The sequence below is a fragment of the Protopterus annectens genome, chromosome 12.part0, assembly GCF_019279795.1.
Source record: "Protopterus annectens isolate FY-2018-M chromosome 12.part0, PAN1.0, whole genome shotgun sequence".
NCBI lineage: Eukaryota > Metazoa > Chordata > Ceratodontiformes > Protopteridae > Protopterus > Protopterus annectens.
The window spans coordinates 838,658,343-838,685,301 of record NC_056746.1 but is presented as its reverse complement, the minus strand read 5'-3'; the positions used below and the strand labels follow the sequence as shown (position 1 = coordinate 838,685,301).

The 26,959-nt window shown below is 39.7% G+C and overlaps 1 protein-coding gene and 1 non-coding gene across 3 annotated transcripts in view; both read right to left on the bottom strand.

The window, feature by feature from the left end:
• Positions 1-26,959, bottom strand: part of UCKL1 (uridine-cytidine kinase 1 like 1) — a 1,578,412-nt gene that overhangs the window by 248,816 nt on the left and 1,302,637 nt on the right. The window lies entirely within an intron of this gene.
• Positions 26,211-26,316, bottom strand: LOC122817444. Its single transcript, XR_006367261.1, has one exon. It is a non-coding gene; the product is annotated as a U6 spliceosomal RNA (small nuclear RNA).

The following is a 26,959-nucleotide window of genomic DNA, read 5'->3' as shown; positions in this document are numbered from 1 at the left end:
GATCACCCTTCTCTGGAACAGACTCCCCATTCATGTGAAACAGAGCTCTTCTGTAATCCTGTTCAAATGCAGTTTGGACCAATAGAAGGGAAACTGTAAATTCACCCCTGGCTTATCACATGTGGCCTTTACGGACAGGCACAGCTTGTAGATACCCTAAGGCACAGGCATATAGCAAAGCTGTTTTAGTCCTAGGGCACTGATAATTATGGTTAGACTTAAAAAGGTTCTTTGGCCATTAGTAAGTAACTCCATTTGATCCTATAATATAGATATATACTTTTGTTTACAGTGTGTTGCAATGTTTTAGGCAGTCTTGGAGCACAAGCACCCTACATGACAAGCTTATGGTCACAAAACTGAAAATGACAGTAGCTGGGAGCAGTTTAAGCTGCATGAATGTAACTGAAATAAGGCAAAATTAAACTGCTGTCTGTGGCAAGATTCCTAGATATTATGCAAACTGCATAGAGGCAGGACACAGGGGGTAGCCATTAAAGCTATATACATGCCCAACTATAAATGTAGCTACATTATAATTTAAATGTATACGTATACTAACACATTTGGTATATTTCCAGTCAACCAAGAACTCCTATAAGCTAAAATGGCAAACATATTTTCTGTAAATAGGAAAGGGAGCATGGAGGTAATTCTCATCATTATATAGTGTTACAGGAATCAGTGGTGCACTAAATTCCAAATCAGATGACATACATATCTACAAAGATATTCAGATATAGCTTTGAAACCCCAGCAAGTTAAGACACTATTAAACTCAGCTTTGAGAGCAACCACCATTACTGTATATCAAGAAGTAGATGAGCACAATGAAGAACAGTAGTCCCATGGGCACAATGAAGAACAGCAGCTCCATGGGCACAATGAAGAACAGTAGCTCCATGGGCACAATGAAGAACAGTAGCTCCATGGGCTCATGTAACATCCCAGTAAGTTTTACTAGTGCTGTACAATATTCTCTTGTACTACAGGGTTTGCTCACAAACTATGACAAAGATCCTAAGTGGTTCCTATCCAAATGGAGGGTCTACTGCTTCCTTTGGCAAGTACCGAATCATTAGTGCAACCAGTAAAATGTGCACGGTAGAAGAGGAACATTGTACTTCAGGTAGACATGGGTGGTCTTTTGGATCCAGATAATCATTATGCCATTATGAAATAATAAGTCATTGGACAAGATAGTATCATGGCATATCGATAAATACATATTAATGACAATAAAAATGTCAACGAACTCAGACAATGAAATAAGCAATGACCCTTGCTTACCAACATGGTTCAGTTTTGCACCCCACAAATTGTAATGTCCTCTATGGTCAAATCAAACCCCAAATCATAGCCCTTAAACTCTTACGGCAAAAAATCTGAACAAAGCCTAAAATAATATGGGACAAGGACACATAAATGGGGACATATTTTAAATTCTGCAATTATAAATTTAGAAAGTTAATACAGTAACAGATTTTTGCAGTAGCACACATTTTTTTTCTGAAGGACACAAAGTCAGAAATTCAAATTTATATCATTAATTAGTGACTTCAGTCCTCAGCAGTTTCTCAGAAAATGACAAATTTTAGAAAAGCAGATCAAAAATATGAGTCAAAGATCTGGACATTCTGCAAAAATATGCACAGTTGAGAGATATGCCACAAATAATTCACATTCTCCATAAGACTGAACTCTGAATACATCAGTATTCATAAATTATGCAAAGGCTTACCTGCCAAAACTGAGTGATGACCTGGGTAATTTCAAAATCTCCTTCCATCTTGAGAACCTCAGCATACCTCTCAAGTGCCAAGATATTTGCCCCATAGTTTTGGTCTGTTCCACATGAAATCTGTGGTTTTCTGACAGATCAGTGATGACTGAATGCACTCAATGAGACACATTTGAGTTTCAGACATCATATTATTCAGAAAATGTATGCTAATGCAAAACGTTTTAGTCTAGCAACTTTCTAACTTTATAAGAGCAACGTTTAAAATGTATACCTATTTTGGGTCTATATTAGAACGTCAAAGTTTCAAAACTTTGAATGTTCTAATATTGAACCCTATTCAGCGAAAGCTGAAAATATCAAAGCAACAGAAAACCTAATTTTTCCCTAGGGAAAGAATTCAGTTGTCCCTTTCTGTTGCTTCGGTATTTTCAGCACTGTGGTGGAAAGTTACGGGTCGGGTTCAGTTAAGTGTGCGATTGAGTGCGGGTTAGGTTAGTTAGGGTTAGGGTGCTGGTTAGGTATGTGTGCGATTGTGTGGACGTGAGGGTTAGGGCACTTTAAGTCATTTAGGGCACGGGTGAGGTGAGTGTGCGATAGTGACGGACCTTAGGGTTAGGGTTTGGGTTAAGGTAAGTGGATAGTTAGTGGTGTGTGTATAGTTTAGTGTAAGGTTAGGTGTAAGATTTTAGGTGTATGTGTGTGGATTGCTGTTTGTTTGGTGTGCTTGTGTTGTGTATGTGTTCTGGAACAGCAAATTTTTTCCCTAAGAAAAAATTTGCTCTTCTGTATGTTTGATGTCAGCTTTCGCTGAATAGGGTTCGATATTAGAACATTTGAAGTTTTGAAACTTCGATGTTCTAATATAGACCCCCTATTTTTGGGCCCTTGACCCCCCCTACCCATTATTTCTGGCTTTGTCCAGATTTCTTATTTTAACAGGTTGAGAGGTATGAACCCCACTACTTAAGTGAAATCCTTAACTGACAAATTTTAATTACATGTAAATAGTTGCACAGATGCAGCTGTCTCCCTCAGAAATCATTACAATCCCAAATTCAAAAATAACCCCCTATAGCAGAACCCTAATATAAATAGGGGTCTTTATTAAAAGAGCGAACGTTCAAAACCGTGAATACAACAACTGCGACACGTAAACACCGAACAGCTGAAACAGCGAAACACGTAAACATCGAAATATGAAATGCCGAACGTATTTCCTTGGCCAGCAGGGTGATCGTGGGGAAGAGGAAATATATCCTTTTCCCCACCATAGTGTGATCTCGGAGTTGGTATATATAAGTGGGGGGGGGCAGCCCCCCACATGGGGGGTGCAGGGGGGGGGGCTTGCCCCCTGCAAAAGTGTGTTTATTGAGGTTTAAGTAAGTTTTACTTACCTGTATGGCACTGTTGTTTGCAGAAATGTGTTTGGCGTTCTGAATTTTGATGTTTACGTATTTCGCTGTTTCAGCTGTTCGGCGTTTACATGTCGCGGTTGTCGTATTCGCGGTTTTGAATGTTTGGTCTTTTAATATAGACCCAAACAGATGCCATACTAAAAGAAAAAACTTACTGCACGCAAAACAAAAAATTAACTTTCAAGATACAAAAAGGCTTTTCCTAAACTGAACAAGAAACCTCAGACCCTGATGAAATAAAAAAAAGCCAAATATGAGATGAAAACAACCACTCAGTTGAAGGATAACAACAAGACATTCTTTAACTAAGTTGGAAACCTCAGAAACAATGCCCGGCACTGCATAGACTTAATAGTAAATTACATTACATACTCAGACCCAGAGGGCATTACAGTATAGGTTTCAAAGGTAAGTACTAAGGTAGCTGCTCTTGTAGGCCATTTTAAGCCTAGCCAATTTCCCTTTCAAAATGTGAGAAACAAACACTGTACCCCTGCCTGTGAGGTAAACACCTTTACCACTATATCAACCCACACTTCAAAATATTTCTCCAGAGTAGATGTTGATTAACAGCTGTGGTTGAGGTTATGTTTAACTGTCTCTACAGCTCCCCTTCCCCATCACACGCAAGTTCACCATTATGAGAGTTGAACCACATACCTACCCAGTTGCATAAGCTACAGGACATAGGAAGAAATGCACACATCACAAGAGAAGTCTAATTGCTGATAAACTAAGCTCAAACTTCAAGACCATCAGATCTTCAATATTATCACATTTACAACCCCTAGTCTCCCCCTACAACAAATCCTCAAGATGTTATCTAAGGCCAAGAATGCTAAATGTATGAGGCTGGGCAACATACTGTGCCGCTTATTGGTAAGCCGGACTCATCATTTTTCAGACTCCATCTACAGTAACTAGTCACTGTCAGCCTTAGTTTAGGTTTCATGCTGAATAAACAGAGGATAGCACCACCCTTCATCTGTAAGGCTACAGAAAAGATTATTATGAATTTAACAAATTAGAATACAGGTAACCATACAGACTCTAGACCCAAGTCAGTTCAGATTCATCAAGGGCAGATCTTGCTTACTTAACCTGGTTGACTTCTTCAAAAGAGACTTATCTCTAGAATACACCCAGAGTTCGGTCCTTGGGGAACATCTCTTTAGCATTTACTTCTTGAAGGTCAATGGTAATATTCAGGGTTTGTGACTGAACATGTTTGCAAATGCCTGCAAACCTGGCAACATCATAAATACACAAAGAATGCTGAGAACAAAACTTTATAAAACGCAAAGCTTTCGGGTATAACCCTTTCTCAATACTGAATACAAACATATACTAAGCAACTGCTTTTATACAAGCCAGAGAATCATGTGACTGCAGCCAAAGTCACATGACATATTTAAAAATACATTTCAAGAAAATATAAATTTTAAAAACTTTTTTAAAAAATATGTATGTATATATACATATAATACATCTCTCTTTCAAGTATATAAATGCAATAGTACATAGAAATAAAAATAAATATGACAATAAATCAATAATACAAAAATAATACAAAAATAATACAATATTCATTTCAAATTGCGTTGCAAGCCAACAAGGATAGGTTTAATACTAACAGTACTATTAATGCCAGGGGGGCTGTCAGCTCCTAGGCGTACTATCCACTGATATTCTTTAGTCTCAAGATAATTGTTAATATCACCACATCTATTCGAGGGAACAACCATGTGTTTCCAAACCACTGACCAAGTCAGAACAACAGGAGCAGTGATGACATGGATGAGTACCGAAATTGGATACAGAACATATAGGTCTATCAAAAACCAATTTTGAAGGAGAGCGAAAATCCTTATAACATAACATACTTTTGAGACTTCTCATATTTCTGAAACTAAAAGTCTCAAAAGTATGCTATGTTATAAGGATTTTCGCTCTCCTTCAAAATTGTTTTTTGATAGACCTATATGTACTTGGTACTCATCCATGTCATCACTGCTCCTGTTGTTCTGACTTGGTCAATGGTTTGGAATCTACTAAATATGTACATTTGAAAACACATTATACATATAATTTTCATGTAAAAGCCACCTGTACTTCTACCAACGTGGTATACATGGCATCATGTGTTGCATGCCCTGCATACTACGTTGGTAAGACTACACGTAGACTTAAGGACAGGATTATTGAACACAAGTCAGAAATCAGGAGGCAGTGTGCTCAGAATGCTTTATTCAAACATATTGAGACTCATGGTGACCTACATACATTTAGATTTAGGGTCATAGATTTGGTTGTTCCCTCGAGTAGATGTGGTGATATTAACAATTATCTTGAGACTAAAGAATATCAGTGGATAGTACGCCTAGGAGCTGACAGCCCCCCTGGCATTAATAGTACTGTTAGTATTAAACCTATCCTTGTTGGCTTGCAACGCAATTTGAAATGAATATTGTATTATTTTTGTATTATTTTTGTATTATTGATTTATTGTCATATTTATTTGTATTTCTATGTACTATTGCATTTATATACTTGAAAGAGAGATGTATTATATGTATATATACATATATATTTTTTAAAAAAGTTTTTAAAATTTATATTTTCTTGAAATGTATTTTTAAATATGTCATGTGACTTTGGCTGCAGTCACATGATTCTCTGGCTTGTATAAAAGCAGTTGCTTAGTATATGTTTGTATTCAGTATTGAGAAAGGGTTATACCCGAAAGCTTTGCGTTTTATAAAGTTTTGTTCTCAGCATTCTTTGTGTGATTTTTTGGATCATTTGCAGTTCGATTTTTCAACATCATAAATACCTCAGGGGACACTATGATGTTCCAAGAGGGCCTTACCAAAACAAACAGTTGGTATCAAAATCATGGACTAAAACTAAATGCTCAGAAATGCATAATCATATACTTCGACAAGCATGCCTCCCCTTGTAACTATTACATCGACTATACAACCCTGAAAATTTATCACATAGTCAGGGATCTGGGAACCTATGATGATAATAAACTGTGCTTTGGTCACCATGTGTCCTCTATTGTGAGGAAGCCCTTTTCATAAAACAGCTTATCTACTTATCAATAAATATGCCTCCACATTGGTTACTCAGGGTGAGACGATGGAGCTCATCCTCATGCAAGTCACCATAGATAAGACTCCTCACCACATCATGGCTAGCTACAGGTCGCCATCTATGTCCCCCAGAGTCTCATAACTCATACATAAACTTACTAGAGGTGCTCACCATCCAACCAAATACCATATTCATGGGTGACATTAACTACCCCCTCTATAGGCTTGAAAACATAAACAAAGTTACAATTAATACTTTTCAGTTGGTGTGTGGCGTTCACTCCTCCGAGTGTAAACCTTTTTCTTATTATATTATAAACTAAGTTACACTCACAGGAACAATGCTTTCTGAACTTTATTAACACAAACACCTTGGAACAGATAGTGCATGCACCAACCAGAAGATCAAACATTCTGGATTTGGTGCTCACCAACACAGATAAGAGTTGCAACACCCCTCTCTCTCCATGTCACATCCTCACTACTGAGGTCACATCACAAAGCTGACTCATTTGAAGTAAAAATAAACCAAGAAAATCTAACTAGCTTGGAAACAGAAACTATTCAAAGGCAAAATGCATCCTATTAAGTGACAGTTTGTCACAATTCAAGGCCTAACCTAATCTTGAGACATAGCTATCTATGCAGAATTATTTATACAGTCCCTAAACAAACATGTGAATGGCTGTATAGAGGCTGCCGTACCTACCAGAAATAAACCCAAAACAAACAAATGTTAAAAACAAATCCACTGGTTGAATCCTCACCTAAACAGAGTATATAATAAAAGAAAATAAAAAAAGAAAACTCATAGTCAGACTCAGGAACAGCAACTCTCTTAAAGACAATTGGTCTCTTATACAATTAAACAAAAAACTAAGAAGTCTAGTTAAGTCCAACAAGGCCAGGTATGAGGTCAGGATAGCGTTGTAGGCTAAGGACAATCCCACTGCTTCAGCTATGTCCAGAACCTTAAAGATAACATACAGCAGTGTGCTGGACTGCTGGTGAACAGTATCTTCATCTTGTAATTCGAAGGTCATACAGCTTGATTGGCCCCACCCATTTCTAGCCAAGAAATTAATGGTTTAAAATCAGTAAGTTAAAATAACAGATTAAACACACACTTGTTATATTCTCTTTCATACCGGCTTACTGGTTTACAGTCAGTAAGCTAAAACAATAGATTAAGCACACTCATTATATTCTCTTTCTTAGAGGCTCCTTCATTTCATTCTAGAACTTTTCTTCTGAGCCATGAAAGACCCCATCCTGCATGATATTGTACTGGTGCACAAAACAAACAGCACCATAAATATCTGTACAAAAGATCTTAGCCTTCACTCTTACATGAAAAGCACATGTTGGCAAGGTATAGTCCAGCCCAAGAAATCCCCTACTTATGGAATAAATGTCTACTATGTGCCAAGTGGTGCAACTCATCTGCACCATTCAAAACTGTTCTGGATAATTGGAGGGGCAATTGTACATTCACCCTGGGGCACACAGGATAGTGGTCCCCAATTGTGGAACTATTCCATTGTTTCTTGGGCTTACATTGCTAAGCTTCTCAGTGATACTCTGGACTGCTTGCCTAGAATATATACCTATCAGCCTAGTATGTATAGCAAGTACCCAGCCAATGTCCATTAGGCTGTCATCTCTTTGAAATACATTGCTGTGGCATAATTTATTTATTTTATTTATTTTACATTTGTTGACCAGGATAGTCCGACTGGATGTATGTCCATTTTCAGCGGAGGCCTGGGGAGAAAAGCTCCACATTAAGACAATTTACAAGACAGAAATCTTGACCATATACAACACAGATAATGTCAGACAGGTAAAACATTTCAAAATACAGGAACATTTATATAGTACTGTTACAGTAACATACCCGACTAAATAAGTTAAAAATTTTGAGTAAAAGGATTAATAAAACATTTTTTTTTTTGAGGGTAGCATTGTTTACAAAGTTTCCCAAACCTTAGGAGGTGAGCTATTACAGTAGGAATTAAGAGAGAATATCAGAGCACCTGAAATAGCATGTTAAAGATAGATAGTAAAGAATGGTCCTGCTAGGGGAGAAAGTGTCAGTCAGGATTTGTGCATGGGCAAAGCCATTGGGCTTTAAGGAAGATTCTTAATTGCTTCTTGAAAAGTGGGGTAAAAGAAAGGGCTGTTAGTTCAGTTGGAAGAGTGTTCCAAGAGTTACCAATAGAGTTTGAGAACAAGCTATCTCTAGATTTGTTGTTGGACTTTAGGGTAGCTACTAGTACCTTATTAGCTGATCGAAGGGTTGTTAGATATTTATATGGGTAGATAAGGGTAGACAGTATGGGTGCATCTGTGGGATGGTGTAGGATCTTGTGTATAGTAGAAAGTTGCTGGAAAAGAATCTGGCTTTGCAATTCCAGCCATCCTAGCAATTTAAGATTTTGACAGTGGTGGGTTTGAAAAGGGGCACCAGTGGCAAATCTAGCTATGTTATTATAGGCTGTTTCCAATTTATGAAGATTACTTTTGGATAAATTGGTAAAGATTGGGGATGCATAGAGAAGGGTGGAGATTAAGTGAGTTTGGGCAATAGCAGTCCTAGCTAGAGGTGTGAGATAGGATTTAAGTCTGTAGATGAAACCCAAGTTTTTTATTAACTGATTTAATGGTTAGGTTGATATGTGTGTCGAAGTTTAGATTATGATAAATTGTTACACCTAAAAGTTTGGTGGTTGTGTCCGGAGTTATTACAGTACCATTATTAGATGTAATTGTGAAGTTGATAGCAGGAGACTTCTGTGTGGGAGAGAATAGTACCAATTTAGTTTTTTTGGGGTTAAGGAGAAGACAGCATTGATGGAACCAGTTTTCAACTAAGGAAAATACTGCTTGGGTACTCGAATGAAGTCCAGCAGGCGAGGAGGCTGAACATATTAATGTTACGTTGTCGGCATAATGTATGCAGGTGGTTTGTGGAAGGGACATTTTCAGATCATTTATTAAAATAGTGAAGAGGAGGGGTCCCAGAATAGAGCCTTTTGGGACTCCAAGCATTATAGGGAGAAGAGTAGATAGTTTATTTTCCCAGACGACTGCTTGTTGTCTATTTCCTACATACGACTTGAACCAATTAACTGTCTGGGTATCTAGTGAAAGTGATTTGAGTTTAACAGTAATTGATGATTAACCACATCGAATGCTTTTGAGAGGTCAATAAAGAGGGCTGCGGACAGTAAGCTGTTGTTACGATTTTTATTAATGCAGTCAGAAAAGGATAGTAGAGCAGTTGTAGTACTATGGAAAGGCCTAAAACCATGCTGGCAATCAACTAGCAGGTGGTTTTGGAGGAGATGATCAAGTAACTGACAGTGAATACATCTCTCCATAATTTTTGCTAAGGGGGAAAGTACGGCTATGGGGTGGAAGTTTGAGAGTTCATTTGAGTTCCCACCCTTATGCAGTGGGATAATATATGAGACTTTCCAGAGGGATGGGATGGACCTTTCTGTAATGGTTCTGTTAATTAAGATGGATGGATGGAAACAGGGTAGGCAAGCACTCCAGCTGCCATTTGAAGGTATTCAGCTGGGAGGAGGTCAGCTGATGGAGTGCATGGTTTAAGCTTAAGAAGTAAGGAGTGTATGAGAGATGTTGGGACAGACTGCAGTTGTAATACTTGGGGTAGGGTGGTTGGCAAGGATGAGACAGTGGTTGGCATGGATGAGTCAGTGGCGGTAAGGTATTTGCTAAATACTGAACAGTTTCTGAAAAAAAATTGTTAAAAATATCAGCAATTTGGTTGGGAGAATTAGGAGTCAAATTAGAGGGGGCAGGTGTTTTCGCTTGTCCAGGATGGAGTAATTTATTTAATCCTGACCAGAATTTTTGTGGGTTTAGATATTGGGTTTGTTGGAATTCAAGGTAATAGTTTTTTTATCGAGGAATATTGACTTTTTAGTGGCATTCCTGAGCTGTCTAAAGTTTAAATGATCAATAGGGTCTTTGGTACTTCTCCATATATTCCAGATTTTATTTCTCAGTCTCATTTTTTGCCTTGTCTCATTTGAGAGCCAGGGAGCAGGTTTGTTCCTAATTTTAATAGTACGAGAGGGGGCATGGTGCTCAAGGATTTTTAGGAATGTATTGCTAAAAAAAGAGACTGCTTCATTGAGAGGTAGATATTTTAGTGGTGACCAATTGCAGACTTTTAGCTCTGCTTGAAAGTTATCTAGGATCAGGTTCTTTTTGTTCCGGGTGGTTCTAAAGTTTAGTTGAGTGAGAATGGTGATCTTTTGTCTAGTTATAAAGGTAAGAGAGTGGTTACTAATATCATCAGGAAGTATGCCTGTTTTGTAAGAGTGAGGGTTATTGTTGACTAGTATCCAGTAAAATCCATAAAAGCTAATATAAATGGACTATATTTAATCAAGTTTGCTGATGATCAGGGATACAGGTTTTCTAGTTTCCAAGAAAAAATGCAATCAAATCTCAAATCTGGAATATCTGAACATTGAAAAAACAAGAACTCTTCATGAAATTTGGCACTCATTCAATGCAGCCTATAGTCCTTGTTTTATTTACTACTAATAATACTGTCAGCTTGCCTTAATGACTGTCCTATACCAAGAATCTGTTTTAATTTTGCAAAAAGCGTTCTCTGCATTAAAACCAGCAAATCAGTCTTGCCAAACTATGTTTGTCCCCTCACAAAAGAAAAGAGCACAATGTTTTCTTTTAATCTTTCATGGATGAAGCCAGATTAATATGCTAGTAGAGAAGAAATACTAATGGAAATTTAGATGCGCTGTTTACTGCACAGTTAACATACATCAAAGTATATCACTGTGGCCAGCTGTATGCCATAATATGACTTTTCTCAGTTAGCTAAGGGATAACTCATTCAATCACAAGGTATCTTCACGCCATACCTCTAAATTCTGCAGATTTTCACAGAATGGCCAGATTTTTACCTCATATTTTTAGTCTATTCCTCATAAAATTTGTGGTTTTCTAGATTTTTGTGGCAAGTCAGTGAGGACTGAATTCAGTAAATAATGACAGGTATTTGAGTTTCAGACTTCACATCCTTCAGGAAATGCATGACAACAAACCTTTCATTCAAGCAACTTTCTAAGTTTATAAGACTAATATTTAACATTTGTCCCTATGTTGACTCTTTATCTCCATTATTGTTACCTTAGTCCAGATTTTTTGTGCTAAGAGGTTGAGAGCTATGTGTCACATCCAAATCTGTCCCACTGTGAGCTACAGCTATAGCAAATAATCTAATTACATAACAAAACAAGAACATTCACATTTTTTTGTGCAAATGGGTCCTTATGGAATACAAGCAAGCTATTAGCACTTGATTACAGCACATTATTCGCATCATCATTGGTTACAACACAAAAAGACACTCTCTGGGGGGGGGGGGGCATTTACAGCTGGGTCTCTCTGGATGCATTGAATATCACTGGCAGCACTTCTACATACTTTTTGATTGAAGCTTTGATAATAAATATATTTATATTGTATTTTATTTATTTATTTAAACCAAAGATAATCCCTTTTCAGTCATGAAGCATAAAGGTACAAGACACCGGTATCCCAATCGGATATCAGCACAGTTATAGTTATTTGAAATGTCAGTGAACTAGGCCACTTTTTCCCTTTTTTTCAGTCACAAACTAGCTACAAATAAAGCAAACAAGTTCTCACATAAGTTTTAGGCTATCTGCCACTGCAGGCCATTGGTGTTCAGTTTATCACAGTGTTTTGCAAAAGCAGTTTATATAAAAATGTACAACAAATTCAACAAATAAAATGAACAAACAGAAAAAATCATAATATATGTCATAAATGCAACAAGGTAATAATTATTAAAATGCGTCTGTTTGTAACTGAGAGTCATACATATGGTGCATATTACATATGGCTAGTGCACAGGGATCAGCAATTTAAACCATATTCATATGCATCTATAAAATGTGTACATTTTATCCTGGTACAGCATATAATTATGTTGATGGTTCCACTGAAAAAACTGTTTCTCTAAGCTTCATCTTAAACAAAAATCTAAGAAAAAGTAATGTTGCAAAATTAAAACAGCAAGTAATTCTATAGTCCTATAAAACTGCGGTACTAGCGGTTCTAATCCACTGGCATCACTGACATTCTAGCAAAGACATTTAGCTCCAACATCAGGACACCAGCAAGTAATGTGACTAGTATACCAGATTTATAGGGCAAACCAGATGACATGTTGTGATCAAAATGAAGCAGTCTTGGACACAATGAAGAACTCTACTTCCATGTGCCTCTATAAGATCCCAGGAGGTGCCCCCACTGTTATTATATATTTGCTACCCTTGTTGGAAGAGAGCAGTTGGCATATTGGTTAACATCTTCACCTCTAAAGCAAAAGATACTCTGACGTCTGGCCAATGCTTGTTTGGAGTTTGTATGTTCTCCTTGTGTCTCTGTGGCATTCTTCCCACCTCTGAAAAACATGCTGAGTGTTTCCATCTCAAAAAACTCACCAATGAATTGAATGGAGCTGTCAGATAGCCACTCTGCAGTGTAAAAAAAAGAAGTTATGTATTTACCACAATGTTCCATGTAAGTTGTCCACCTCGCCTTCATTCTTGACTGATGGGTTTGGAACCGATCCTCGGTTCCGACTCGGACGTTTTCTTTTTTTTAAAGCTCGAGGTCTACAGCTAGCTCATGGCTCTATCCATATCCCATGATGCCATAGGGCATTCCCCAAATCTTGTTTGCTGATGTAACAATCATTTGTATATAGAAGAGAAAAATATCTACACCGACAATACTCTCATTCTCCCAGAAATCATGGCAGGGAGTCAGGTGGGTGGGACGTAAGAATGAATAGCGAGATGGACAACTCACATAGAACATTATGGTAGGTACATAACTTCTTTATGTGCAGTTGTCCTATCTTGCCCTCATTCTTGACTCATGGGATAGCGTCCCTAGCACCTTCTTTCTTGGGTGGCTCAAGGGAATACATTCTCTAGAACAGTGTAACCAAAAATGGTCCTGTCCCTGGAGGCCAAGTCTACTTTGTAATGAGTGATAAAGGTATGAGGTTTAGCCCATGTAGCTGCTGCACAAATAGTATCAATGGGTAGCCTAGCACAGAAAGCAGAGGAAGTAGATACTGCTCTTGTTTAATGTGCTTTGATGCCTTGAATTCTTTATGTGCTGAATTATAAACAAACAAAATGCATTGAGACAGCCAGTTTAACAAAGTAGATTTTGGTACTGGAAGAACTTTTTTATTTTCTGAATAGAATACAAAAAGTTGTTTCATGTAAGTAGAAACACAGTTGTCTATGAACATCCAACTAGTGTAGCCTGTATTCCACCTCATTGCCGTATCTGGGGAAGAATACTGGTAGTTCAATAGATTGATTGAGGCTAAACTCTGAGCACACCTTTGGCAAAAAGGATGGGTTTGTATGTAATGATACTCTATCACTGTGGAACAGTATGTATGGAGGACAAGGCCTGCAACTCTGATACTCTTCTGGCTGAAGTGATGGCCACTAAGAAAGCAGTTTTTCAGGTTAGATATTTTAAATGACATGATGATGCAGGTTTGAAAGGGGGAAGAATTATTTTAGACAAAAGAAAGTTGAGATTCCATGGGGGTAAGGGTGGCCTGTACATGGTCCGCTTAGGAAGGCTTTTGCTAGCCTGTGAGACATTATACTTCAATCTTCAATGCCAATATGAAAATTTGAGATAGCTGCTAACTGAACTCTGATAGTGGATGCCACAGCTCCTTCATTAAAAAGTTTAGTCAAGAACTCAAGAATAGATGAAATGGATGCTGAATATGGGTCAATAATATTCTGAGTAGCCTAGATAGAAAATCTCCTCCATTTACTGACTTATAATTTGCTTGTAGATGATTTGTGAGAAGAGATCAAGATGTGTCTGACTGCAGATGAAAGATTCTGTGACCTGGCTACCTTGGGAGTCGAAGCAGCCAAGCTGTCAGCTTGAGGGTTGAGAAAGAAGGATGAAGAGCACCTGAAGAACGTCAGGAGATCTGCTATTGGGTCCAGAATCCATGGCTCTTCCTGTATATGAAGCTGTAGGAAGGGGAACCAAATCTGACAAGGACAGTAAGGCGCTATCAGGATTAATGTTCTTCCCAGTGAACTGGCTTTCTGAAGTACTCTTGGTATCAGTGGAAAGGGAGGAAGGCATAAAGGAGACCCTGGAGCCAATTGCGCACAAGTGCGTCCCTCGGTGACTCCCCCAGTGGAGGGATCAGGGCAACATAGTTGCTGCATTTTGTGTTCATGGACGTGGCAAAGAGATCGCAGCAAGGCTGGCTCCATTTGTGAAAAATCATTTTCGCTACGTCTTGTCTCAGGGACCTCTCATGGGGCATTAGAATCTCCCTGCTGAGCTTGTCCACTATCATGTTGGATATCCCCAGGATATATATTGCTATAAGAGAGCACTGGGATGAAGTCGCCCATTGCCATACTCTGAGGGCTTCTTGACAAAGGGGGTAAGACTTGGTTCCTCCTTGCTTGTTTATGTACCATACAACTGAGATGTTGTCCGTCTGGATCGCAATCATGCCTGGAGGAAGAAAGTGTTGAAATGCTTGCAATGCCAGCAGCATGGCTCTCATCTCCAGCACACTGATGTGCAGGTGAGCCTCATGTTCTTACTCCCTGATAATGCCCCCCACCCTATCTGGGAAGCATCTGTGGTCACTGTGGCTGATGGGGGAGGTAGGGTGAAAGGACGGCCTATGGTGACTTGATCCGAGTTTATCCACCAGGCTAAGTCCCTTTTGCAAGATTCGGTCAGAATTATCTGGTATGACATCGGTAAGTCCTGCACTGACCACTGGGTAAAGAGAAGCCATTGTAGAATCCGCATGTGCATGCGAGCTAAGGAGGGTATGGTGACAGTTGCTGCCATTGTCCCTAAAACTTTGAGAACAGTTCTTGCTTGTACTCTCGTTCTCAAAAGTAGATTTTGAATTTGCATGCAAAGAGATTGTATTCGTCCTTGTGGAAGAGTTACCATCATAGCTACTGAGTTTAACTCTTTACCTATGAATGTGCTATGCTGCGATGGCAATAAGGCAGATTTTCTGTAGTTGACTGTGATCCCAAGTTGAGTACATAGGTCCAAAGTGCTGTCTATTGCCTGTAGTAGTAGCTGCTTGGTAGTGGCGATAAGGAGCCAGTCATCTAGGCATGGAAACCCCCAGAATCCTGCACCCCTCAGGTGGGCTGTAACTACTGCCATACATTTGGTGAACACTCTGGGGGCTGTAGTCAGTCCAAAGGGCAGTGCTTGGAATTGGTAGTGACTGTCCCAGCCGGAAGTGCAAGTGACTCCTAGATGGCTTGTCCATCTTTATGTGGTAGTACTCATCCTGGAGGTCTATAGAGCACATCCAATCATCTTTTCCCAGAAAGGGGAAGGATTGACTGTAGCGTGACCATCCAGAACTTTGTCTTTTCTACTGACTTGTTTAATGTGCTGAGATCCAATATAGGTCTCCAGTCCCCCATTTTCTTGGGAACTAAAAAGAATCTTGAATAAGTTCTGGATTCTATCTGGTCTGTGGGGACTGGTTGGATGACTCTTTTTTCTAGCAACCTTTGGGTTTCGGTTGCTGCCTGATTCCTGTGACTGGGTGAAACGTCCGGAATTCTTCTCAAGGTTGTGGGAGGATTGAAGAAGGGAATAGAATACACTCTGGATATGATCCTTTGCACCCATTTGTCTTTTGTCATTTTTAGCTAGGCGTCAGGATGCAAACACAAGTGACCCCCAACTGCCTCCAGAGTATAGCAGCTTGGTTTCCCTTCAGGAACGCTGAAAGGGCTTACCAAAGAAAGATTCTCAGTCACCCTGATTCTGTGGAGCCTCTCTGCCACGTGGCTGGCATCTTACATTATTACCCCCTCCCCTGCCCCTGGAGGGGGGTTCACTAAGTGTGTCCTGAAAGGCACCCTTTATTTTACAGAACCACATCTTTCCACCCTTTTGACCCTTAGGATATGGTCTTGAAGGAGTGGAAAAACGGACTCTTCCTGCTCACACCTAGTTAGTGTTTCCTTTACTTTGGGCCCAAACCAGGATGAGCCGTCAAAAGGGGTATTGATAAAGGATGACTTAAAGCATTCTGCAAATGAACACAACCGCATCCAAGAATGTCTCCTAAGGGAAATTCCTGAACCTGCTGATCTGCCTGCTCCATTGGCTGCATACGGAATGAGCATCATGGTAGAGTTAACTATATAGTTTAGGGTGGAGAGCTGAGAAGTTACTTTATTGGAGACTCCAGCAGCTACATTACCCTGGAGAGTATTTCCAAGCTCCTTTAGGAGATCTCGCTGTAGCCTTGTAAAGTGATGTAGATAATTCAGGAACAGTAGAGTAAAGATCGCTGATGAGAAAATGTGCTTTCCATACCTGCCCATTGTATGCAACTCTTTGTTCAGTGGATGGACAGATGTGGACATCTCAAACATCTCTTTTTGTGGCCGCTGCAACCACCATAGTATTTATTGATACCCCCTTGGTCAAGAAAGATTTGTCCTCTGGTGTAATGATAAATTTGTTAGGCCTCCTAAGGACAGATTCCACAGTATCTGGAGAATCCCACGCATTCTGACAAACTAAACCCAAGAGGCAAAAGGTCGAGAACCAAAACCTTCATGTACACGAACTCCTCATCAGAAGGGTTAGTGGCCTTACAGCCGCCTCTCTCTTTAAGGACTTCTAGGATGTCTGCGAATGAGACATCTACAGAAGATGACTGTGGGGACCTCTCTGAATCATCAAGGTCCATGTCAGATGTCACTGACTCCTCAGGGGAGTCTAGATGTTTCCTCTTACATGTCTTCTTTCGGGGTGCCTCCTCAGATGGGGCTTCTGGTGAGGTTTCCAAAGAGAAAGGTACGTCCTGTGGGGCATCATGAGGCTCTGGATCTCTACACTGTGAGCCATATGGTGCAGAACATGGACCTGAAAATCTAGGGGAAGGAATGGTAGATCTGAAACACTGGATGTCCGTAGGGACAATGCTTTGCTCATGACCGCAAAGGCACCCCCTCCATGACCCGAGGAAAACTCTGGCTCCGAAGAACCAGAAGCCACCCTGGAGGCATGAGAGATGGCTCCAAGGCTGAAGTAGGAGCGAACTCATCCGAGCCGATGCTCCGATAGGTAATGGAACCGATAAAAGCTCAGTCCGGCTGCCCCCCCCCCCCAGAGCAACTGGAGAGTGGCGGCCCCCAGACCCCCCGGGTCAACGCTGAGGTAGTCTGACCAGTAGGAACAGAAGAAGGCTTCGGTACTGTAGGGTCCACAACTATCAACTCCACACATTCTGGTTTCGAAACCATGGCAGAGGTTGGAGGAGGAATCAAAGAAGGGAGAACTGATCTGGTCAGACCCAAAGCCAGCTGGGTCGGTATCGACAAAATTTTTGCAAGAGCCGGTGTCCTCAAAAGCTTCTGCACCAAATGATCCATGTCCAAATCTGAAAGAATTCTGGAAGAATGAGATGATGGAGTCAGTGATGCCACAGACTGTAAAATTGGGGATCGGAGCTTAGGAGACACTGGCTCTAAAACTGGTGATCGGCTCCTAGCTAGAACTACCATCAGCTCTGACACAGATGGAGCCGAGGTAGAAGTCTGAGTCAATGTGGTCGGCTCCAAGAATTTTTGAATTTTTTTTGAAGGCTCCGAACCATCTGAAGAAACTGAAGATGGTCTCTTAGAGCTTTTCTCAGACTTGGATGAAGAAGGTGAAGAAATCTTTTTTAATGGAGCTTGACCTTTCTCTAAATCCTCAGCAAAGGAAGACTTTAACAAACCCCTTAATATCAATTTATTCTTTCGCTCTTGAAGCACCCTCGAGGTGAAAGAATGACAAGTGGAACAACTTTCCTGCAAATGCAGGGCTCCTAAACAATATACGCATTCAGAGTGCCCATCAGTGATAGACAATTTCTGCTAACACTTTGGACATCCTTTAAAACTGAGACCCTGGTCTCCACGGTATCCTTATTTTGCTTACTTGTCATCCTGAACACAAAATATCAGAAACACCACACAGTATGAGAGTCTTCTAACTCAAACAGGTTATCAAAAAAAATAAAATACTTTTAAGAAACAATAAACAACCCTCTAACTTGAATAGGTTATTTAAACATCTTTATATGTATCAACATACAATACTATCAAACACATAAGTTATAGCCCTTGAATAAAATGGACAAAGCTTAATGAAGAAAAGTTACAGCCGAAAAAAACGACAAACTACTAAATAGCAAAAGCGAAAAGCCACCAGCTGGATTTAACGCATAAATTATTTTATTTTATATGAAACAACGAACTTGTAACTTAAACAAACTTAAAATAAACAATCGAATAACCTCACCTATACAAACGATAAATGATAAGCGCTTTCGTTTAAAAAGTTTTAAACTTCATCAGACAATCAGTTGAATTACATCACTTCCTTATATAACCTTCACTTTCTTCAAAAAATCCCGCTCACATGACTAATACAACCCGAGCATGACCAGTAATAAAAAAAATGGGTGTTTGAAAATATTTTGACTTGTCTCGCATATGTATTATTTTGAGTTATTATATATATTCTTTCCATTAGCAATTATGCGCATTTAAAATAACTAATACTATCAATATTTACCATTAAATAAATTATTTTAAATTTTTATTCAAATAATATAAAAAGCAATATTAATATATGAATATAAAACCATTAATATAAGATCGCTATGAACATGACATATGATATCAGCCTACTTGGAAGAAGATTATATAATACTTAAAGAATTATAAATAAATAATTTTATAAAATCTTTATTAAGAAATTTTTCACCATTCTAAAAATCTATAAAACATATTAAATAATATTAAATCTATACAAATACTATTAACTAACATACCCTTTGTTATGAAGATTTATAATATTTTATTCATCAAAATTATAAATATTATAATAAAAATTAATATTAAAAATTATTATCATTAACTACTTATCTTATTAATGCTCAAAAATCACTACTTAATCTTTAATTTTCTTCCTATTCAATGCTTTTAATTTAAGTACTGGTGCTATGGTGCTTCTTTCGTTTATACCAGGCCATGTATCTGCCTGTAGTTTAATTTGCCATTGTAATTCTCTTTGTTCGAGTATTAAATTCCAAGGAGTCTTATCTTTTATCTCTACTTGATCTATCACAATAAAATAAAACTGATGATTATTATATTCATCAATATGCTTCGCTAGGGCATTGTTCATTTTATTTTTCTTAATTGCATATTCATGTTCGTAGATTCTCTGGGATAAAGCTCTTTCCGTTTTGCCTACATAAAATGAGGCACATGAATCACATATGGCTAAATAAACTACGGCTTTTGACTTACAATTGTATTTATTATTTTAAAAGTATTTTTTATTTCTTATATGAAAACTCTGCCCTAAATAGATTTTATAGCACCAATTACAGGTACCACACTTATGCATTCCATTCATTACCTTTTTATTATTAGTATTTTGAGTATTTGATCTAAGTAAGTCTTTAAAACTTTTCCCTTTTCTATATACAATTTTAGGGACCTCATTTATATATTTTTTACAATGGGGTTCATCCATTAGGATCCCCCAATTATTCATAAATATTTCCTTTATAATTTGGTATTCCTGCGTGAAAGTGATAACCAATGCTTTTGTAAATTCGTTATCGTTTTCATTTTCAGTGATTGGCAGTAGCTAACACATGGTTCAGAAAAAGAGACAGTTACAAGATCACATACAAGAGTGGCCAACATGAAACTCAAGTGGACTTCTTCCTAGTAAAGAAAGGGCACAGAGGTAGAATCAGTGACTACAAAGTCATTCCCAGTCTGCAAAACCATCCCTTGTGAAACAATTGGTCCATAGCAAAAAACACTGGTTGACATAATCAGCTGCAAACAATGGTCAGAGAAAGCTCTAAGGTCAAAACAGATCAGGCTGATGACCTTGGTTGACTGGAGAGAAAGGACAGCAGTTCAAGGAATTATTCAGGCTCGAGCACCTCAAGAAGAGGAGGAAATAGTTGGAGTTGAAGAATGGCTATGCCTCAAAACAACATGTGTGAGGACTACAGAACAGATATGTGGCCGAGCTAGGTATGGAAATAAGGTACATAAGGAAAGCTGGTGGTGGAGTAAAGAAGTCCAGGAAGTCAACAAAAGAAAGAGAGTGCAGGAAAAAGTGGGAGATAGAAAAGATGGACAGGGCTAGGAAGAAGTACTGGTTGGTTAACAAAAGAACAGGGCATTGCAGGCACTCTACCAGCTTCTGGAAAGTGACTCAGTAAGTGGCACAAAAAAGGTTGCAAGACAAAAGCAGAAAGATAAAGAAGATAGTCAGACACCCTTCATAAGGGATGCCAGCAACAACCTGCTCACTAGTCCACAAGACATTAAAGGCAGATGGAAAGAATACTTCCAGCAGCTTCTGAATGATCAACAGGCTTTACAACAAAAGGAAGAAACTGCTGTCCAAGGGTAAAAAGGCACAAATTCCCAACTGGAAAAACTCCCTCGTTAGCCTCAACAAGCAAATTAGATCACTAGTGAAAACCTCCAAAGCCAATTATAAATCAAAACTAGGCTCCAAAACAAAGGCTAACCACAAAGCCTTTTTCAGTTACGTCAGAAACCTCCATGGCAAAGCCCAGGTTTCTTCCAAATTAGTTCTTAATGGTGCCACTTACACTGATCCTATTGACTTAGCCAACCTGCTAGCAGGTTCATCACAAACTTCATCCCCTTGGCCCCTACTAAAGGCCCATTTGACATCCCTGATACTTGCCCCACACCTCACATCTCCATAGATCATGTGTTAAAGGCCCTATCCAAGCCAAAGAACACAGCTTCCATGGGACCTGATAGTATATCAGGCTGTATTCTCCAACATCTCCAGCAATAACTAGCCTCACCATTGAGCACCCTATTCAACCGTAGCCCAAGTACAGGCTTCATTCCAGCAGAGTGGAGAACTGCCATTGTCATTCCTTTGCACAAAGGTGGTGCCACTACTAACCCTGGTAACTATCGCCCCATTAACTTGACAAGTCTGATCTGTAAGGCCATGGAGGTATTATTACGGGCCTCATAAACAAGGACATAGGCAATCTCCAAGCACTTGACTCCATCCAGTTCGGATTCATCAAGGGCAGATCTTGCCTGTTGAGCCTGGCTGACTTTTTGTGCATGTCACCAAGGCACTGGATGAGGGAAAGTCACTATACACAGCTTACCTTGACTTGGCCAAAGCCTTTAACACAATCAAAAAGCTAATAAAACTTGGTGTAAATCCCTATCTCATCAGCTGGGTGGCCAAATGGCTCACTGATAGGACGCACAAGGTCAAAATAGCTGCCATTACCTCTGATAGCAAGCCTGTCACTAGTGGTGTCCCCCAGGGATCTGTCCTGGAACCCCTGTTGTTTGGCATCTACTTATCAGGCAAAGACAAAAGGCCTGTGGCTGACCAAGTTTGCAGACGTCTGTAAATTAGGTGCTGTCATTGACTCCCCAAATGATGTTAACATACTTCCAAGAGGGTCTCACAGCAACAAATGACTGGTGCCAAAGTTATGGCCTTAAGTTAAATGCAAAAAAATGTAATACCATACCATTTGGCAAAAAACACGGTCCCTACTGATTACACATTATCGGCAACACCCTAAGCACACAACCTGCGGTGAGAGACCTGGGTACACAAGTTGACAACAATCTCACATTTGACCATCATGTAGCGGCAGTGGTCAGAAAAGACTTTTACTTGGTTCATCTCATACATAAAGGGATTGCATCCAGAAAAAAAGGAGGCTATTACCTTTCTGTACTCCTCCCTCATTAGGTCAGTAATTGAGTACAACTCTCCGTTTGGTATGTACCTCTCTAAACACCTGCACCAACTGGAATGGCCACATAAATACCTCACAGAGAGAATCCATAGCCTCCAACACCTGTCCTATGTGAACAGGCTCAAATCACTCTCACTCTACTTTGTATCGTACAGATTACTCAGAGGTGACCTGTGTTTTGCCTACAAGGCAATCTCAGACCCTGCTCTACTAGAGATGCTCCATATCCATAAGTCTAACTCCTCGCATAGTACCTGATCGAAAGGCTTAAATCTAATATGTGACATTAACAAAACCTGCTGGAGAGACAGGGTTGTCTCCTAGAGGCTGCCCCTTCTCTGGAATAGCCTCCCCATACACGTCATGCAAAGTATGTCGCTGACCATCTTCAATCGCAACCTTGATGAATCAATGGGCAACCACAACTTTATCTCAGGGGTTCCACCTGTGTCCCTCATTGACAGAGGTGGCAGGTGCTGATTGTGGTTTCTTTTCTGGAGATAAATTCTTGGCTAGGCTTGTAAAGGTCCCAGAACCATTAGCCTAGTAATCTCCTATGATCCTATGATAAGAAAACCCAACTGAAGCTGTACTGCCTCAGACACAGCCTACAATCAGAGAAGAAAAGGAGCTCACGCTAGAAGAAGTAAGAATAGGACTTAGGCAAATTAAGTCAGGAAAGCAGCAGGCTCAGATGAGGTTACAGGAGATATGATAAAGATGCTGGATGAGATAGGGTAGAAATGGCTGCTGAGGGTACTCATGGCAGTATGGAGACAAAGGTGTATCTTAGATGACTGGATAATAAGCATACTAATGCCAGTGTACAAGGACAAAGGGGATATCCACAACTGTGGGCAGTATACGGTATCAAACTTCTGACATGTTGCATGAAAGCTGTGGAGAGGGAGACTGACAAACGGATAGGCAGAGTGTTAGAAAGCAAGATGGGAGATGAACAGTTTGGATTCAGATCAGGATGTAACACAAACGACCTGATGTTTGCAGTGAGACAGATAGTAGGGAAGAAGCTAGAGATGAGGAAAAAGTCCAACTGGCCATTCTTAGACTTGGAAAAAGCATACAACAAGGTCCCAAGAAAGTTGATTTGGGCAGTACTGCAGTGGTTCAAAGTATCCAGGAAACACCGGTACAATTAGTGCAGGCTATGTACAAGGAACCAATGACTCAAGTATGAACAGTGTTAAGTCTCAAAGAGGTGTTCCCAGTGGGAGTGGGTGCACATCACGGCTCAGCTCTGAGCCCACTGCTATTCATGCTGGTGATGGAGTACCTTAGCAAACAGGTCGGAGGGGACAGATCTAGCATTACAGGCAGACTCTGAGCAAGAACTTGCGGCTAGGGGAATGTAATGCTTAACTGATGGCACATGGGATGAAACTAAGTACGGATAAGACAGTGGTAATGGCATCAAATTGGGGAAATCAGATGAAGATGGCAACTGAGTTAGAAGAGAAGACAGAGCTTCAGGTATCTGGGAAGGGTGGTTGATGAGAAGGAAATTTTGAATGAAGAGGTCAAAGCTAGAATCAGGGGGCTGCGGCCATCTGGCATAGAGGGCCAGCTGTAGTATATGGCAGAAGAATGCCAAAGAAGCTGAAAAGTGAGGTGTACAAAATAGTGGTGATGTGTGGTACAGAAAAGTGGTCAGTAAAGGCAGAGGAGATGAAGAAGCTACAGGCAATGGAAATGAAGTGCCTGAGAAAGATAGTAGGATGCACACTGTGGGACAGGTAAAGAAATGAGGATATAAGAGCAGAAGCCAAAGTAGCTCCAATTTCAGAAAGGATCAAAGAGAACATATTACTGTGGTTTGGGCACATGTGCAGAAAAGCAGAAGACAATCTGATGAAGAAGATTTGGGACAGACAGGAAGAAGGTAAGAGGAAATGAGGGTGTCCAGCAAAGAGGTGGTCGGATTGTGTGAAAGAAGATCTGGGACAGTCAGGCATGAGTGTTGAAGAAGGCAGGAGTGTGGCACTGAATCGAGAGAGATGGCAACAGTTAACATGATACTGACACCCCGACCCCATGTAGAAAATGGGAAAAAGGGAGCTGATGATGATGGTGGTGGTGACTCTTTTTGTCTTAACAGCTCTCTACAGTTTTTATCTTTAAACTTTGGCACTGTTGGCTAAAGTGATCACTGTCAATATGAGAGGATTACAACTTACCAAGGGTCTTGCAAAACTGTAAGTGTCACCAGTATCATGTGCAATGTTTTTTTTATGTATTAATTAATTTGTACAATTTATATCGGTACAGCATACAGTTATGTTGATGGTTCCACTGAAACAAGTAGCCCTATAAGCTTCATCTTGAAACAACCTGTTTCAAGGAATTCTCACCTTTTATTAGGTTACAGGTTTTATAGGTTAATATTGTTACAAAGTAGTGGGTGGCAAGGGAGGCCTTGACTCAAGATGTGTAAAAAGGTCCACAAATTCTTAGCTGTAGCCCTGCCTGTGTACATTTCTGATGTCAGTTTATAAAGAAAGTGAAATGAACAATGACTGCAGTAATCTATACACACATATATATATATAGTAGTACTATAAGTAGTAGTAAGCTGAAAATATGGTGCACAAAATGGTGGTGTAACTGTTACTTCTGAATGGTATTGAAACTTGTAGTATGAAGGTAGAGCAGTTGAGGAAGCTAGAGGAGATGAGGATGAAGTGCTTAGAATGGATAGTGTTGTGCACACTGTGGGACAGAGAAAAAATGAAAACATCAGAGCAGAAGTCAAAATAGGACAGAGAGAAATGAAAACATCAGAGCAGAAGTAAAAATAGCTTGAATTGCAGAGAAGATCAAAGAGAATAAATTACAGTGGTTCAAGAATATAGGCAAGAAGGCAGAAATGATTTAGTGAAAAAGATTTAGAGATTCAAGGGGGAAGCAAGAGGAAATAAAGACTTTCAGCAAAGAGACTGATTGTGACAATCAGCTGTGAGTGTCGAAGTAAGTCTGAGAGTGGCACTGAACTGAAAGAGTTGGTTACAGTTGATACAATGCCCCAACCCCATGTAGTAAAAGGGAAAAGGGGGATGATGATTTTATATTTCTCTCTATGTATATCTATATATCTGTCTATGCACGCATACATATATTTATAGATATAGATAAATATAGATATGTATATATAAATAGTGAGAAAGATAGACACATGGTGTGAGTAAAAGAGTGTGTATATTCAGTATATAATATACATGTGCATTGGGAGCCTATGTCAGGGGCTCAACAGACAGAATATTCGCCTTTGATCCTCGCAGATTAAAAAACTGTAGGTTCTATTCCCAACACAGGTGCTTCAATTAATTTTATATTCCTGACACCTCAGTGTAGCATAAGGTAAAGGGGGTGATGCAGTTCTGAGTGTGTCATGCTTTGGATGAGATATTAAGTCAAGATCTCATCTGTCTGAGTCAGTTGTTGCACTGGTAGATGTAAAAGACCCCACTGGGCTTACTCAAAAGTGTAGGGGATTTCCACGGCTGCCCTGGCCAAATTTTTACTATTCAGTATGGATAAAACCTTGAGTCACGCATGAAAATAGTTCACTGGCCTAATGAGACTAATGAGATCAACAAACAATAGATAAACACACACACACACACACACACACACACACACACACACACACACACACACACACACACACACATCTGTGTATACATACAGGTTCATGGGTATGTACTAGGCTAATAACCACAAGGGCCTTTTTAAGCCTACCATTGCATCCCAAATCTCTGTCAATTGCTGGTAACCTTCATAAGTGTAAGCAGGGGCTTGTGAGATGAAACATTTACAAGTAGGAACCTGGAAGATGAACCATTTACAGGTGTCTGTGTCCATTAGAGACATAGGTGCCAAATCAGGGATGAATTTCCTGTACCACAGCCATTTGTCAAAGTTACACTTAGAATTGGGTTAAAGAGGAACTCTGTTTCACATAGCTGGGGAGCCAAAACATGGAATGCTTCTTGAATTTGCATGTAATCCTTGCTCTGGGCCATGCTAATATTCTCTGTATCAATCTCATTTTAGTATATGTGCTGCCAAAGAAAGCACAATAACAATTATAGGTAAGGTGCCACTGTGGGCCATTTTATGCCTACCTAATTTTCCTTTGTAAAAATCAAACCATGTACCTCTTGCCTGTGAAGTAAACACCTTAACCATTATGTCAACCCCCCCCCAGTTATAAAATGTATGTCTGTTATGTATTATACGTGTGTGTGTGTGTGTGTGTGTGTGTGTGTGTGTGTGTGTGTGTGTGTGTGTGTGTGTGTGTATTTTTGGTGGTTACATAGGTATAAATAATTTGGATGAATTAGAAGTTATGTACCTACCATAACGTTCCATGTTAGTTGTCTTCTTCTCGCCTTCTTTCTTGCTGGATGAGTCCGGAGCCGATCCTCGGCTCCGACTCGGCCACTCTAAAAGCTCGAGAGCTAGTTCCACCGGCTCGAGGCTCCCCTATATCCCACAATGCTAGGCGGTAACTCCTCAGATCTCATTTGAAAGCTAAGCCCAGCAAGTAAATTCCATAAAAGGAACAAAAGAAAACTCCTCTAGATCTGTCCTGGCCAGGGGGAAGGAGGGTGGGACGCAAGAAAGAAGGCGAGAAGAAGACAACTAACATGGAACGCTATGGTAGGTACATAACTTCTAAATGTTAAGTTGTCTATCTCACCTTCATTCTTGCTGGATG